We start from the raw sequence: 10,562 nt of genomic DNA, 5'->3' as shown, positions 1-10,562 counted from the left end.
AGTGTAAAAGCGTTCTAATTTTCCTACACCCTTGCCAATAGCTGTTATTATTTGACTTTTTAATTCTAGCTATCCTAGTTCAAGTGAAGTAATATCTTTGATCTGCGTTTCCCTGAAGATTAAAGATATCAAGGATCTTTTCATGTGAATATTGTCCATTTGTATATCTTCCTCACATAAAGGTCTCTTCAGATCCTTAAAATTGTTTTCTCTTATTATGGACTTGTGAGGGTTATTTGCATTCTGCACTCAAGCCCCTTTTCAGATATATGATTTGCAAACATTCTCTCACATTTGGTGGTGAGCCTTCTTACTTTACCAACAGTGCCCTTTGAAGTACAAAACTGTTTAATTTTGATGTAACCCAATGTATCTATTTTCATGGTTGTGGTTTCTGTTCTTGCTGTCATATTTAAGAATATTTTGACAAATCTGAGATCAGGAATATTAATCCGATGTTTGTTTTTTCCTAAGAATTTATAGTTTTAGTGTAGGATCCACTTTCAGGTACTTTTGCCTATTGTGTTTATATCTATTTGTCTCAGCACCATTGCTGAAAGACTACTCATTCCCCATAGAATGGTCTTGGTAGCCTTGTAAAAAATCAGTTGAACACATGGTTTTATTTCTAGAATCTTAACTCTATTCCATTGATTATATGTCTATATTTGTACCAATACCACACTGTCTTGATTACTGTCGTTTTATAGTAAAATCTGAAATTGGGGATTCCACATTCTCCTACTTTATTCTTTTTATTCAATATTGATTTGGCTATTTTGTACCCCTTAAAATTCCTTATGAAATTTTATAATCGGCTTTCAGTTTATACAAAGAAGTCAACTGGAGTTTCAATAGTATTGCACTGAATCTGTATCTTAATTTGGGGAATATTGCCATCTTATGATAAGTTTTCTGTTCCGTGAGATTTTTCTCCATTTAATTTGATCTCTAGTATGATTCGGCAATGTTTTATAGTTCTCTGTGTATACATTTGCATTCTCTTAGTGAAATTTATTTCTAAGTATTTTTTTTTCTTTTTAATGCTACTGTACATGGAATTATACAGTATTAAGCTTTAAGACTGTTTATATTGCATGTATGTAGAAAAGCATTTGATTATTCATATTGATCTTATATCCTGCAAACTTAAAGGGCTTGTTTATGCTTTTAATTATTTTTGCATGGACTTTATATGACAGGTGACATCATCTGCAAACAGAGATAGATTTACTTCTTCCTTTTGAAAATAAGTTTTTTTTTTCTTTCTTTCTCTTACCTAATACTCTGGAAATAAACTACAGTAAAATGTTGAATAGAAGTGATTAGAGTGGACATTTTTGTCTTATTCCTGAACTCAGAGGGAAAGCCTCCTATCTTTCACAATTAAATACATGAAGCTAGCTTAGGATTTTCATAGATACCCTTCATCAGGTTGAAGGTGTTTCCTTCTACAGGCATACCTTGGAGATATTGTGGGTTCAGCTCCAGAGCACTGCGGTAAAGTACATATTGCAATAAAGTGAGTCAAATCATTTTTTCGGTTTCCCAGTACTCGTAAAAGTTAGGCTTACACTATGCCATAATCTGTTAGGTATGCAATAGTAATGTGTCTTAAAAAACAATGTACATTCCCTATTTTAAAAGTACTTTATTGCTAAAACAAAATGCTAACTATCACCTCAACTTTAGCAAGTCATAATCTTTTTTTCTCGGGAAGGATCTCGCCTCACTGTTGATAGCTGCTGACTGATAAAGGTGGTGGTTGTTGAAGGCTGGCGTGGCTGTGATTTCTTAAAATAAGCCAACAAAATTTGCCTCATCAATTGGCTCTTCCTTTCACAAATGATATCTCTGTAGCAGGGAATACTGTTCCATCACATTTTACCCACAGTACGTCTCCTTTCAAAACTGGGGTCAAATCCTCTCAAACCCTGCAGCTGCCTTATCAACTAAGTTCATGTAATACTGTAAATCCTTTGTTGTCATTTCATCAGTCTTCACAGCATCTTCACTGGGAGTAGATTCCACCTCAAGGAACCGCTGACTTTGCGCATCCCTAAGAAACAACTCCTCATCCGTAAAAGTTTGATCATGAGATTGCAGCCATTCAGACACATCTTCAGGCTCCACTTCTAGTCCTCTGGCTGTTTCCTCCATCTCTGCATTCAGAACACATTAAATATTTACCAGTTAAGTTTGCTGTATTATATGGACTGGTTTGTGGCACCCTAACCCAGTCACCATAACATCAAAGATAACTGCTCACCATCACAGATGTAATAATGAAAACGTTTGAAATGTTGTGGGAATTACCAAAATGTGACACAAAGACACGAAGTGAGCAAATGCTTTTGTGAAACGGTGTCAATAGATTTTCTCGATGCAGTAGTGCCACAAACCTTCAATTTGTTAAAAACCACAGTATTTGCAAAGTATTGGACAGAGTCCAATAAACCTTCAATTTGTTAAAAACCACAGTATTTGCAAAGTATTGGACAGAGTCCAATAAACGAGGCGTGCCTATATTCCAGTTTGTTGAGTGTTTTTGTCAAAAAGGGCACACGGTTTTGTCGAATGCCTTTTCTACACCAATTTTGTATTTCTGAGATAAATCCCACTTGGCCATTATGTATAATTCTTTTTATGTTTCTAGATTCAGTTTAATAGTATTTTATTGTGGGTTTTGGAATCCATATTCATAAAAGATACTGCTCTATGGCATCCTTTGAAGTCTTTGTCTAGTTTTTGATATTACAGTAGTGCTGGCCTCATAGAATGAGATTGAAAGTGTTCTCTCTGCTTCTATTCACAGGAGAGTTTACAATGTTGGTGTTACTTCTTCCTTAATTGATGGGGAAGCTGTCTGGATATGAGCTTTCCTTTAATGGTTACTAACTCGATCTCCTTAGTTGTTTTTAGACAATAATCAATTCAGATCATCTATATCTTCTGGAGCCATACAATTATTCATAGCATTTTTTTCATAATGCTCTTCATTTCTTTAAAGTTAGCCGTAATATATATATATATATATATATATATATAGCCAATCAAGCTAAAGTTTTGTGAGTTTTTCTGCTCTTGTCAGAGTCAGCTTTTGTTTTTATTGATATTCTCTATTATTTTTCTATTATCTATTCAATGTCCACTCTAATAAATTTTATTTCTTTTCTTTAGGTGACTTTTGTTTTCTTTCTCCAGGTTCCTAAGGTAAAAGGTTAGGTTATTGATGTAAGATATTTATTCTTTCTTTATGTAGGCACTAAGGTATAAATTTCCCTCTAAGCACTGCTTTAGCAGCATCCCAGAAGTTTTTGTATGTTTTGATATGTTGTGTCTTCATTTTCATTCATCTCAAAAGTATTTTCGCATTTTCCTTTGATTTCTTATTTGACCTATTCATTTTTATATACGAAGTGCACTTTAATTTTTTTTTTGTACTGGTTATTTATTTTTGAGAGAGAGAGAGAGTACAAGTGGGAGAAGGACAGAGAGAAAGGGATTCAGAATCCAAAGCAGGCTCTGGGCTCTGTGCTGTCAGCAAAGAGCCTGATGTGAGGCTTGAACTCACAAACCGTGAGATCATCACCTCAGTCGAAGTCAGATGCTTAACTGACTGAACCACCCAGGTGCCCCTGAAGTACACTTTTAATTGCTTACATATTTATAAGTTTCCAACTTCTTTCTGTTTTTGATTTTTAATTTCATTCCATTGCAGTCAGATAACATATCTGGTTTTATTTCTATTGTTTTCAACTTATTGAGGTTTATTTTACAGCCCAGAAGGTGGTCTATCCTGGAAAGTGTTCCATGCGCCCTTGAGAACACTGTGCATTCTGGGATCGTTGGGTACTGTGTCCTTTATATGTCTTTTACGTTTACTTGGTTTATAGTGTTATTCAATAGTCTATTTCCTTGCTGATCATTTTCCTTGTCATTCTGTTCATTATTAAAAGTGAGATACTGAAGTCTCCAAATATGATTGTTTAATTTTCTATTTCTCCATTTCTGTCATTGTTGTTTCAATCATTCTGCTTCTCTATTAATTAGTTCCACATATGGTTGTAATTGTTGTATTTACCCCAGGGATAAACCCTATTTCACAGTGAATGATCCTTTTAATGTGCTGCTGATTTTGGTTTGCTAGTATTTTTTTTCCAGTTTTCCTCAAACTGATTTCTAGTTTCATGCCACTGTGGTTAGAGAAGATACTTAGTATGATTTCAATCTTAAATTTGCTAAGACTTGTTTTGTGGCCAAAATATGGTCTATCCTAGAAAATGTTGCATGTACCCTTGAGTCATATGTGTACTCTGCTTTTGGATGGAATTCTTTGTATATGTTTGTTAGAGTCCATTTGGTATATAGTGTTCAAATCTTGTTTCCTTATTGATTCTCTGCCTGGGTGATCCATTGTTAAGAGTGGAATATTAAGTCTCCAGCTGTTAACTGTATTACTGTTTATTTCTGTTTATATCTCTGCTAATTTTTGCTTTATATTTTTAGGTGCCTGATTTTGGCTCACAAATATTTATAATTATTGTCTTCTTGACACATTGGGAACTTTACCATTTATATAGTAGCATTCTTTGTCTCTTTTTTACCATTTTTAGTTGAAAGCATATTTTGTCTGGTATAAGTATAGTTATCCCTGCATTTTTTCCCCTTTTGGTTACCATTTTCTTGAAATCTCTTTTTCCATTTCTTTACTCTCTGTCTACGTGTATCTTTAAGGCTAAAGTGAGTCTCTTATGGGCAGAATATCATTGGATTCTTTTTATCTACTTAACCATTTTATGTCTTTTAATTAGCTACTTTAATCCATTTATGTCTAAAGTAATTATTGATAGGTAAGGACTTACTATTGTCATTTTGTTGTTTCCTGGTTGTTTTGTAGATTCATTGTTCTTCGCTTTTTAACCTGCTGTCATTTTTAGTGTTTTGATGTCTTTGATATCAGTAGACTTCAAGTTCTTTATTATGTCTGTTTGTGTAATTGCTACAGGATTTTCCGTTGTGATGTTACCATAAGACCTACATAAAATATCTTGAACTTATACCATCTTATTTAATACTAATAACAATGTAACTTCAATTAATGCATAACCTTTAGACTTTTACTTCTTCTCTTCCTCACATTTTAGTTATTGGTATTACATGTTTGCTTTTTTTTATACATTCTATAACTAATAGATTATTGCAGCTAGGGTTATTTTTGTTACATTCTTTTTAAAAAATCTTTCAACTAGATTTTTAAGTGAATTATGCACCATTATATTGAAGATCTAACTATGACCATATACTTATCATTACCCAGTGAGATTTATATTCCTTTCTAGGGTTTTATAATGTTAATTAGCATTCTTTCACTTCTATTTAAAGAACTTCTTTAGCATTTCTTGTAAGGATGGTCTGGTACCAAGAAACTCCCTCAACTTTAGTTTGAGATCTCCCTCCTTCATTTCTGAAAGGGCAGTTTCACTGTGTATAAATTTTTTGATTGACAGCTATTTTCTTTCAATATTTTGAATATGTCATTTCATTCCATTCTAACCTGAAAATTTTCTGTTGAGAAAACTGCCAGTGTTCTTATGTAGGTTCCCTTTTATGTAACTTCTCTTTTTTTCTCTTGCTGCTCCTTACAATTCTTTGTCTGTGACTTTTGGCAATTTAAGTGTATTGTGTCTTGGTGTTGCTCTATTCATTTCAACCTATTTAGGGCCTTTTAGGTCTCATGGACCTGGATACACATTTCTCTATCCAGGCTTAAGATATTTTCAGCTGTTATGGCTTTAAATGTACTTTGGTCACTTTCTTTTTTCCTACTCTTTTTGAAATTCACATAATGCATTTTTTTTTACTATGTCTCATAATTCCTATAGGCATTCTTCACTCTTTTCTCTCTTTGTTTCTCTTTACTCCTCTGATGTGGTAATTTACAATGCCCTCTGATCCGGGTCACTGATTCTTTCTTCCAAACGGTCAAATCTACTTTTGGAACTATATTCAGTTATTCATTTCAGTAGTGTATTTTTTTAATTCTAGATTTATGGATTTTTGTTTTTTGTTTGGATAGTTGCTATTTCCTTGTCAAACTTCTTGTTTTGTTCATGAATCATTTACCTAATTTTGCTTGGGGAAAATGTGCTTTCTTGTAGCTCACTAAACTTTGTTAAGGGGCTTATCCCTGAATTCTTTGTCTGACAGTTCATAGATCTCTATTTCTTAGGGTCGGTTATTGAAGCTTTATTAGTTTTCTTCGATTGTCCCATATTTACCTGATGATTCATGACCCTTGATTTCTTATGTTGATATCTGCATATTTGAGTAATTGTGCTCCTCTTCCAGACTTTATAGATTTGTTCTGGCAGAGACCATTCTTCACCCAAACACTCAACTCAGTTTGGGTTTCTGGGTGTGTCTGATGGTAATGTCCTTGGGCAGGTAAGACTTGCTAGTATGGTCTATTTTGGGACAAGACGAACATTTGAGCTCTGAGGATGGGCATGGGCTGGGGGGGAGGATGTGCCTCTGCTGAGAACAGTTGGATAGAAATTCTGTCTTGGTTCTCTAACCAAGTAAGGCTGTGGGATGGGCTCTGTGGCTGCCTGGTTTCTCTGGCCAGGCTTACTATGTGGTTGAGACTGCGTAACATATTAGTAACAGACAGGGGTATGAATTAGCTTCCCTGCCTTAGCAGGGAAGCAAGACAGGATCCATGACCTGCATAGCTCTTTGTTTGGGTACCTGAATCAGGCCAGAGTATTCATTGAATTCCCTGGTCAGGTGAGGCCACAAGACTTGTTCTGTAATGGGGGAAGCCAAGGGCTGTGATCGCTGTTCAAGTGCCACTGTCTGTAGGGCTGTTGAATTGGCTGTGTGCTCTGGTTATGTTCCTTGGCCTTGGGCTGAAGGCTATACTCAGCAATGAATGAGGCTATGAATTAGATTTCCTTCTTGGCAGCAGCAAGGGAAACAGCTCTAACATCAGTAAACCTCTTTGTTGTTTTAAGCCAACATGCACCCCAAGTTTCATAGCCAAATGGGGCCACTGGATTTGTTTTGCAAATTATTGGTTCTGTCTGCTTTTCTCGAGAATTGTGCATTGTTGGGCTGTACTGCTTCTAGGAGTTCTACTAGCCTTTCTGGTCAGATGGAACTGGAAAACATCTCCACAATGGGTGGGGCTATGTCTAGACTCCCTTGCTTGAAAAGGAAGGACAGGGGCCACTCCAGGTTACTTTCAATTTCCCAAACAGGCTCTCCTCTTGGAAAGGCCTGATGACCACCCTTAGCCTTGCCTATGAATTAATCTCTATACCTGTGCATAGCACAGGACGCCTCCATGCCAAGGTTTTGCTCTATGAGTGATCACCTTTTCCCATCAGCCTCTGGGCTCTAGGGCTGCTCACTCCGCTTCCAGAGGTTGTCTTCATTCCTCCTGATCAGATGAGGCTGGAAGACACTCTCCCTAGCAGGTAGGGCCATGACTCCATTCCTTGCCTGAGCATGGGAAATGGGGCTCTGGTGCTGGCAAACCTCCTTGTCTGAGGATTAGGAAGATCTGTACCTCACCGAGTTCCCTGGTCAGAATGCATCCTCAACTTGGTTCTGTAGATAAGCCAAGCCTCTGTCTGGGATGACTCCTTAGGCTCTGCAGATGGGAACTCAGCTCACCAAGATCCATGTGTTTGTTGGTTGTCGGTTGTTGCAGTCTCTTACCTTTATCACAGGCAGATACTCAGTGGTTGAGCCCTACTGGTTTTCCTGCCATCCCTGTGGGGTGAGATCAGAACAGGTGCTCCTACAAATTGACCCCATTGTTGGAGGAGGGGGCTAATTGCCCCTTATGGGCAATCTTTTCGCCTGGAGGACACAGAGGCTCAGGGGAGAACGCTCTGTGTGGTTGTGGACTATCTTGGGGGAGACGCAAGGCAGTCAGCATGTAGCCGTTTCTTACCCTTCCAGTCTATTGGGCTCTGAGGTGCAGGGGCTCCATCACCCTCACCCACTGATGCTAGGATTCTCTCAGTGATGTCTTGCTCATAAATAGGTGATAGTTATTCTTCTTGTGAGAGGGAGTGAAGTAAGGAACAACCTGTGTCACCATTTTAGTGACCTTGCTCTACAGTTCACGGCATTTTAGGTCAAAATGGTGTTCTAGGAACGAGTCATTGGCTCTGAAGATGCTAATTATGATGTAAAGAGAGGATTCATGGCACATTCTAATTCGGACTTTTCAGGAGTTGACTGTGTGCTGGTACCACATTGATCGTTCTGCTTAGTCAAAGGCATAACAGGTGATCAAATAATCATGTCAGCGGCATGCTGGTTCCATCTCTGAACTAGGCAAGATATCTGGTTTTTAAATTCCTCTCTAACATTTTTCACATGTGGAAATCGCTGAACCTTGCTGAACTTTAATTTCTTCATTAGCCAATGTACCTCTTATCTCCTAAGGGACTTTGTAAGAAAGAAAGTAGACAAAGAATGTTAACGCATTGCAAAATGATAAAGGGTGAGGTGGAAATGCCCATCAAAGGAAAGGCTGAGATCAACCTTTGGCTTCTAACTTTCAAGCTACAAAAGCTCAGACAAGTTGCTTTGAGTTTCATTTTCTTTTTTGAAAATAGGATTATAAAAATAATCTTTAAAGGTTGTCTTATTGAGCCTATGCAGTGTACCTGTAGAAGATAATATCTAAATTTGAGGTATCCTTGTTATTAAAATTGCTATAAATGCATGGCATTTCTTAGATGTTATGGAATCCTAAGACAGTTAAACACATTATTATCACAAGGAAAAAAATGCGCTAAAGGATTAAGCAAAAAAGAAAAAAAAAAGACACATTAAAATACCATTTTTTAAAGCAAAAGTCCACACTTGGCATTTGTGCCTTTTTCTTAATTAAAAATGTTATGTACATGTGCTTAAGGAGTACATTGAAATAAAGAATTTAAAAATAACTTAAAAAAAAGATTAGAATAGGGGTGCCTGGGGGGCTCAGGGGGTTTAGTGAGTAACTCTTGGTTTCGGCTCAGGTCATGGTCTCATGGTTCACGGGTTCGAGCCCTGTGTCGGGTTCTGCACAGACAGCACAGTGCCTGTTTGGGATTCTTTCTCTCCCTCCCTATCTGCCCCTGCCCTGCTTGTGTGCACACACACTCTCTCTTTCTGAATTCTCTGAACAATAAATAAATAAATAAACATTTTAAAAAAGAGACTAGAATATATTCTGTTTTAAAAATACATATTTTCAAAGAGATATCAGTTAGAAATTATGGCATCAATTGCTACAAAAATGAGGTTTTCCTACCAGGTGAGCAAAGAAAAAGATATTGATGACTTCCTGAGATGATCCAGGCAAGGTGCTATGAAGACAAAATAACCAGTTTTCAGCTACTTTGGTAATTGGAAACACTAAGAATGTTAATAATCTGGCCTTATTTAAGGATGCCTATGAAGACCATAATATAAAATGGTGGTATCCACTGTTCGTTTAGTTAGAAAATCTTTCTATGCACCCTAGTATCCATGCGAATGAGTGCGTTTTTCCCCTACCGTGTCTTGAAGCTTGAACTCCTAAACGACTATGTCAGAGCGTCTTCTACACGCCCCCAACCGCACCCCCAAAGCTCTAGAAGAGAGATGATTTTTTCTCTGGCGGTACACCGTGTACAGATACATTTGGCGTGGCCCAAAATCAGGCAGAAAAATGTTAAACCCCTCTCATCCTCAGGTACCTGCTAAGAAGGGATTGTGTGACCGGCTTGTGAGAACCAGGGTGTAGGAAAGGACTTTACACTAAACTGTACTTTTTAAGGAGCGTAGATGACATTTCAGGGTTCGGTATCTACAGGGAGCCAGTTCCCAAATGACATCAGTAGGAGGCAGCAGAGCATAGTGCTGAGAACACGCACCGGGGCGCTGCTCTGCCTGGGCAGGAGCCCCGCTCGTCATGCTGCTGAGACTTTGGACGGAGAATTTACACCCTCTGTGCCTAGATTTCTTGCGCTATCAAACAGATTAGTAAAAGTACAGGGGCACCTGGGAGGCTCAGTCAGTTAAGCGTCTGACTTCAGCTTAGGTCATGGAGTCACATCTCCTGGGTTCAAGCCCCACTTGGGGCTCCGTGGTGACAGCTGGAACCTTGAACCTGCTTCGGATTCTGTGTCTCCGTCTCTCTCTGCCCCTCCCCGCCCCCCCCCCCCCCCCCAATAAATAAACACTAAAAGTACTATTTCCTAGAATTGTGGGTATTAAATTAGTTAACATATTCAAAGTACTTAGAATCTTACCTCACAGACCTGAATCTTACCTGCTATGTAATGAACAAACCAACGAAGGAAGTACAGGTAGTTTTTTGAGCAAAGGTTATTGTTTTTAAACTAGGCCACACAAGTATTTGTTGAATAACGATTGTGAACAATTCATTTAACTTGACAACTATTTATTGAACATCATTCATCATATTAACAGTTATTCATATTAATCAGAACCCTAATTATTATTATAGGATGAGGAGACACTGACTCCAGCCCCAGGGAATTTACAACTAC

General features: G+C 37.7%; 1 long non-coding RNA gene across 1 annotated transcript; it reads right to left on the bottom strand.

Moving 5' to 3' along the window:
• Positions 1 to 1,635: 1,635 nt before the first annotated feature.
• LOC109254749 (uncharacterized) lies at positions 1,636 to 7,766 on the bottom strand. The gene is made up of 2 exons (XR_002074967.2): positions 7,574 to 7,766; positions 1,636 to 2,162 (listed from the first exon to the last, which is right to left on the bottom strand). It is a non-coding gene; the product is annotated as an uncharacterized LOC109254749 (long non-coding RNA).
• Between the last annotated feature and the right edge of the window lie 2,796 nt (positions 7,767 to 10,562).

Source organism: Panthera pardus, unplaced genomic scaffold (genome assembly GCF_024362965.1).
Source record: "Panthera pardus isolate Hobbes unplaced genomic scaffold, ASM2436296v1 HiC_scaffold_7, whole genome shotgun sequence".
In the NCBI taxonomy this organism is placed as follows: Eukaryota; Metazoa; Chordata; class Mammalia; order Carnivora; family Felidae; genus Panthera; species Panthera pardus.
This window is presented reverse-complemented; position numbering and strand designations above follow the sequence as displayed.